We start from the raw sequence: 6,000 nt of genomic DNA on the forward strand, positions 1-6,000 counted from the left end.
TTCTGGCACGTCAAACCCCAGAATTAAAGAAAAGAAATGCCTCAGAAGTGTCAAATCAAGTTTCTAATATAAGCGTATACCATAATTGCGAAATATGAAAAAGCGAATTTACAAATCATTGAGGACCCCATACAGACTATAGGTCATCCCAAAAATTCATGCAGTGAGTCAGCAAAGAATTGGAAAAATGGGTGGGTGTGCTGCTTTCTCGATCTACCCACTCGAGAATACCCCACTGACCTTCTGTGCAAGCTGTACTAACTGTAAGCCAGAATTTTATGCACGCATGTTTTTTTGGTGCAGCCCATTTATGGTCTTGTCGTAACGCAGATCGACAAACAGACGGAACACAGGATTGATATCAAGTTTTTTGTGAAATTAATCACGAATGGTGCAGAAATTCATCAAATGTTGCGAAAGGCCTGTGAAAAAGAAGCCCTAAACGAAATAAATGTCTTCAAATGGGTCCAGCGTTTTCGGGAAGGCCGAGAAGGCTACAGTGATGACGCAATATGACAGGACGCCCCGCAAAGAATTAATGAAAAAAAATTAAATGATGAGGTTTTACTTGCCAAAACCGCTTTCTGATTACGAAGCACGCCGTAGTGGAGGACTCCGGATGTTTCGACCACCTGGGGTTCTTTAACGTGCACATAAATCTAAGTACACGGCTGTTTTCGTATTTCGCCCCCATCGAAATGCGGCCGCCGGGGCCGGGATTCGATCCCGCGACCTCGTGCTCAGCAGCCCAACACCATAGCCACTGAGCAACCACGGCGGGTGTAAAAAAAGAAAGCGAAGATAAGCAAAGCAAAATCAGTCATGTTGATCTTGTTTTTTGACTGCCACAGAATTGTGCACCACGAATTCATAATTGAAGGTCGAACTGTCACTGCAGCTTTCTACGTGGAAATTTTACAGGGTCTTATACAGGGTGTTCTTTTTTTTTTTAGTTGCACCGAATTTTTCAAAATTGTCTGCGGCAGATAGCGAAATTCCAACCCTTGATCTAAATGAGGGATCGACGTTGGGCTAGTTGGTGTTGCATATTTGGACGTGGTAAACAGCGCGTAAGACGATTACACTTGAAAGAACGGCAACACAAGCGCTGACTGTCAACGTTGTGTTTATTGCAACAAGGCAATGTATAGAGGAGGAGGAGGAAAAACATTTATTAAAAAAAAGAAGAAAGGACAAGCAGGTAAAAGCAGGCACAGCTGACCCGCATGCGCCGAGCATATTGCCAAAAAGGCATTGATTAAAGTTTTTGTGCCTATAGAAAGCATGCATCATCAATTTAGAAAGGTCATTGTTCCTCGGGAGTGGTCTAAAAATGCGATTTCTATTTTGCCTAAAGCTATCGAAGCAGTGCTCACGCATACATCGCCTCCTTTGTGAATAGCGTGTGCTTCGGCTATCAAACGGGCGTTAGTCTGTCGGTATCTGCCGATAACCCTACACGCACGGAAGTTGGGTTCGCAGCACCATTTGCCACAATGATGATGATTCATCCTTTCTACACAAAAAGTTTAATCAATACCTTTTATCATTCACGATATGCTCGGCGCATGCGGGAACGCTGTGCCTGGTTTTCTATATATTGCCTTGTTGCAATAAAGACAACGTTTTTTAGTCAGCGCTTATGTTGTCGTTCTTTCACTTGTCCTCACCTTACGTGCTGTTTACCCCTTCCTTGATCTAAATTACTATTGATGGGGCCATTACTTTTAAGAGAAATCAAAATGCATAATTGAATAATTAGCACAATTGCACTAATTAACTTTTTGATTAATTACTTTACGGCACATATACTTCGGATTGTATATAGCTAGTGAGTATGTAAGGCTTGTCGACTTATAACAAATTGTGAGGATTGCATCGGGATTCGAGATGTGCGTCGTCAAAGGTGTGGTAAAAAATGCGGTGTTGTTCCACTAGCTTTTTTTTAAGAGAAAGCTGTTTTATGCATTGAAGCACAAGAGTAACCGGAACGCCAATGAATTTCGCCGGACACTTTAAAAATTAATATCTCGAAACTGGTGCATTCCTGAGTATTCATTCCAAGTGGATACGCCTTCCGAACTCACCGGCTACGTTTCGTAAATGAAATGTGCGCCGTAAAGTAATTAATTAAACAGTTAATTAGCGTTATTATGTTAATTAAAAAATGATACCTTTCGATTTCTCGTAGAAGTAATGGCTCCCTCACTGAGAGAAGCCAACAAATAAATACACCAAGGAGAACATAGGGGATATTACTTGTACTTACTAATTGAATTAAAGAAATTATAAATTAATGGCAATGAAAGTGGATGAAAAAACAACTTGCCACAGGTGAGGAACGATCCCACGTCTTCGCATTAGAGCATGCTCTAATGCGAAGATGTGGGATCGTTCCCCACCTGCGGCAACTTGTTTTGCTCTAAAGCGAAGATATTGGATCGTTCCCCACCTGTGGCAAGTTGTTTCTTTCATTCATTTTCATTGCCATTAATTTATTATTTCTTTATTCAATTATTAAGAACAAGTAATTTCCCCTGTGTTGTCCTTGGTATCTTTATTTGTTGGCTTCTCGTGATATGATTAATAAAAACCGGGCCCCTTGGTTAACCACTCTTTCCTCTGGATCCCTCATCGAGTAATTTATATCAAGGTGTAGAATTGTATTATCTGTCACAGGCAAACTTTTTAATAATTTGATGCACCTGAAAAAAAAAACAACAGCCTGCATAGGCATGGTGTTCGTCACGAGTGACCAAATTTGCCGATGAAATTGCGCAGGATTAGAAACCACGCACTGTGCACTAATAGTGAGTGAGTTTATGGCACGCAATTCCGTAACTATGCAGCTCGAAATCTCTCCGTCCTCGCCGAATTTAACAGCCTGCGACTTTTTTGGCACGTTCGCGGCCGCCACCGACGTCGTGCTGTATTGACTGCGCATGTTTAGCGCATGGCTAAGTGTTTTCGCTTATGCTGTTGCACGACGTGGCTACAGCCCTCTAATAAGCGAAATGCACTCTTCCTAAGAAAAATAAACGTTGCGTGACGACCACGTTTTGTTTGCGAAAAACAAAACACCGTCGCAGGCATGGGAGCATAAGCAGGTGCGTCAAACCAATTTGTGCTTGCAACCAAGACACTCCGCGCGAAATATATAAACAGCCGAGCTTAGAGACGGGTGAGAGTAGATTTAAATTTTCTTGAACTTGCTCGAAATTTAAAAAGAAAGATGAAAATAAAATCAACTTGCTCATACTTTCTGTGTCAGAGATGCTAGATCGCTTCATCAGATGCACAACATTTGTACTGAAACAATGTGATTGGTCAAGCGATGGCCAAAATCAAGTAACAAGGGAAGAATAACTTTCGCGGCTTTACCGCTGATTTCTCGTGCCGGTACGCGGGCAACGGGCGAGTGAGGGGGGGGGGGGGTACGATTTGATCATATGGGAACAAGTTTGAAACCAGTGTGATTCGCAGGCAGTGAAGTAAGGGGTGACGAAGGAAAGAAATCATATTTTTTACGCAAAAATGTTCAGAAATGATGGTAAGGTTTGCTATTTTATATAAAAAGAAGAAAAAAACATTATTATACCTTAGAAATATTATATCAGAATGCAATCAGTACATAGATAGATGGTTTACTTGAAAGAAGGCAGAGAGGTCGGCCTGAGCTAACGCGCTCTAGCCTGCTACTTTGCACGCAATGCAAATAACTGTCTGGCTACAATAGACAATGTACTTGTCAGTGGCAACGCGATGTAAATAGTTTTGAAACTTATGATAACTTTTTTAAATTATCGCGACAGTGGCAAAATTTTATTGCGATAGCAATCGTATGGACACTCCAGGCGAATTCTGCGAGTTATATTGCTACACAGTTATTCAATCGCCAAAGTTGCCCATACAAGGTCTTACGTGCTTTACTAAATCATTGCTCAGAATTTTGAGAATGCCAGCCCACAAACACATGCCTTAAAACATAACATTCACAAAGAGTGCCTTTTATAAAGTCTTCTCGGGCTATACATACTAACAGGACAAAGCAATATCAGCCTGAAATTGATGTAGCTTTACTGGTTTGGCTCATTACGGGCAGCGTAGAAGCGCCTGTGCCCTGATATTACAGGCCTTACACAGCCTGTTAAAAGCTTTTCGGGGTGCAATAAATTTTTCCGTACGCGCGTTTGTCGCGTCCGCGTTATAGGGACCCGCGTATAGTTAGAACACCGTCTGAGAAGTTCAAGCAAACTTTAATTAATTAAAAACATATGGGGTTTTACGTGCCAAAACCACTTTTTGATTGTGAGGCACGCCGTAGTGGGGGACTCCGGAAATTTGAACCACCTGGGGTTCCTTAACGTGCACCTAAATGTAAGTACACGGGTGTTTTCGCTTTTCGCTCCCATCGAAATGCGGCCGCCGTGGCCGGGATTCGATGTCGCGACCAAGCAAACCTTGCTATCGCAGTCAGTGCTTCACCCTTCAGGCGAAACTGCAAATTTTTTTTTCGCCAAATACATTATTGAGTAGCATATTTGTACAGTATACCCTTGCATATACGCTTTCTTTTTCTTTCTTCAGAATAATCACAGATGGACGAGTGCCGAGTTTGGGATACTTACGACTCAAAAATCAAAGATGGGTTTCTTGGGTCAATGAAGACCTCACCAACTTATCATTGTGAGAGCACCGAGTCGCCAACTTTCATGTTTAACGTTGTACGAGAGCGTACGAAGAGAATCTCGCGATTTGCACTGGCTTTCGCTGATAGGTTTACTGATAGGATGTGGTTCACGGTGCAGTTACATTCGCCTGTGTCAACTGCGCTCTGAACGGGCTATCCTTACAAAGATACACTCGGGCCTTTCCGAGGTAAACATTGCAACGCTATTGTGGCGGATCGCTCACTGGGCTGCTTCCATACGCAGCAAGTACTGGGAGATGGTGGATGTCCTGGTGCGTCGGCTCCTTCGTATATACTATAATACAAGCGTGCTCTCAAACTTGAAGGTATATGACTATACCGCCGCGCACAGCTATTGAACGGCAAAAATTAAAACCCGACTTGAGTATAATGCGGCGGTATGAGAGCAACGCTGTAGGGCCAGGTTGGGGCTTTTCCAAATTCATTCTGCGCAGTTAGGTTCAACGCTTCTCGATGCCACCGAAAGCGGGAAGAAAATAACGCGCTCACCTCTACGTCCTTGTTATACCGTGGCGGTTTAACGGTGTCAGTCAGGTCGTCGGGGCCGACTGCTGCTTCCTGGTTGTTTCCCGATTGTGGGTCACCCTGTGCGGCTATAAAGAGGTCGAGTCTTGTCGGTCGGCGAGGGGCTCTGTGCCTTCGAGCCGCAGTGGATCGCGGTAGGCGCTCTTTTGGGCGTCGACTGACTTCGCTCCAGCGAACGCTACTACCGCAGTTAAAGATTACGTGCAGTGCGGACGTTGCGTCGATGACTGAGAAAGCCGCAGCTCACCGTTGAGGCACGCAGTCGCCGGGGCTACGCGCGAGGAGACTAGCCGACGTCCGGGAACGTCGTTTGGACGCTCCCACGCTGTCGCAGGTGCGGGACCAGCTTCTGGAGTCCTCGCTGGGCTCGGCCGGATTCCCCCGCGACACGCACCTTGCCACGGCCGGCGATAAGCTCTTGCCCGACGATAGCGCGCCGATAGAGGTACGGCGCCGGGCCGGTACGCACCGGCGTCTTGCAACTCTTAAGAACGATAAGGAACGGTGTTTTAGCACCGACACGGCATCCATCGTTGAGAAGACGTACATCAAACCCCTCACGCGAGTGATCATCAGAACCACGACGCATCGAGATCGCTGGCAGAGTCGCGAATTACGTGATTACAGCCAATGCAGCGAAGAAACACGGAAATATCTTCGGATGGGAACACCGCGTGCAGTGGCATGAAGCCTCGCCGCGTTCGAAGGCTCCAAATGCCTCAAGGGTGCGTGTGTATAACGTGGCGAGTAGCGAAAAAGAAATG

The 6,000-nt window shown here is 44.9% G+C and overlaps 1 protein-coding gene across 3 annotated transcripts in view; it reads right to left on the reverse strand.

Moving 5' to 3' along the window:
* The window catches only part of LOC142559464 (calcitonin gene-related peptide type 1 receptor-like), a 59,358-nt gene extending 53,735 nt beyond the window's left edge, over positions 1-5,623 (reverse strand). For all 3 annotated transcript variants that reach the window (XM_075671068.1, XM_075671064.1, XM_075671072.1), the window contains exon 1: positions 5,201-5,623. The gene's annotated coding sequence lies outside the window, so the exon portion shown is untranslated. The remainder of the gene's footprint in view (positions 1-5,200) is intronic.
* Between the last annotated feature and the right edge of the window lie 377 nt (positions 5,624-6,000).

The sequence above is a fragment of the Dermacentor variabilis genome, chromosome 1, assembly GCF_050947875.1.
Source record: "Dermacentor variabilis isolate Ectoservices chromosome 1, ASM5094787v1, whole genome shotgun sequence".
NCBI lineage: Eukaryota > Metazoa > Arthropoda > Arachnida > Ixodida > Ixodidae > Dermacentor > Dermacentor variabilis.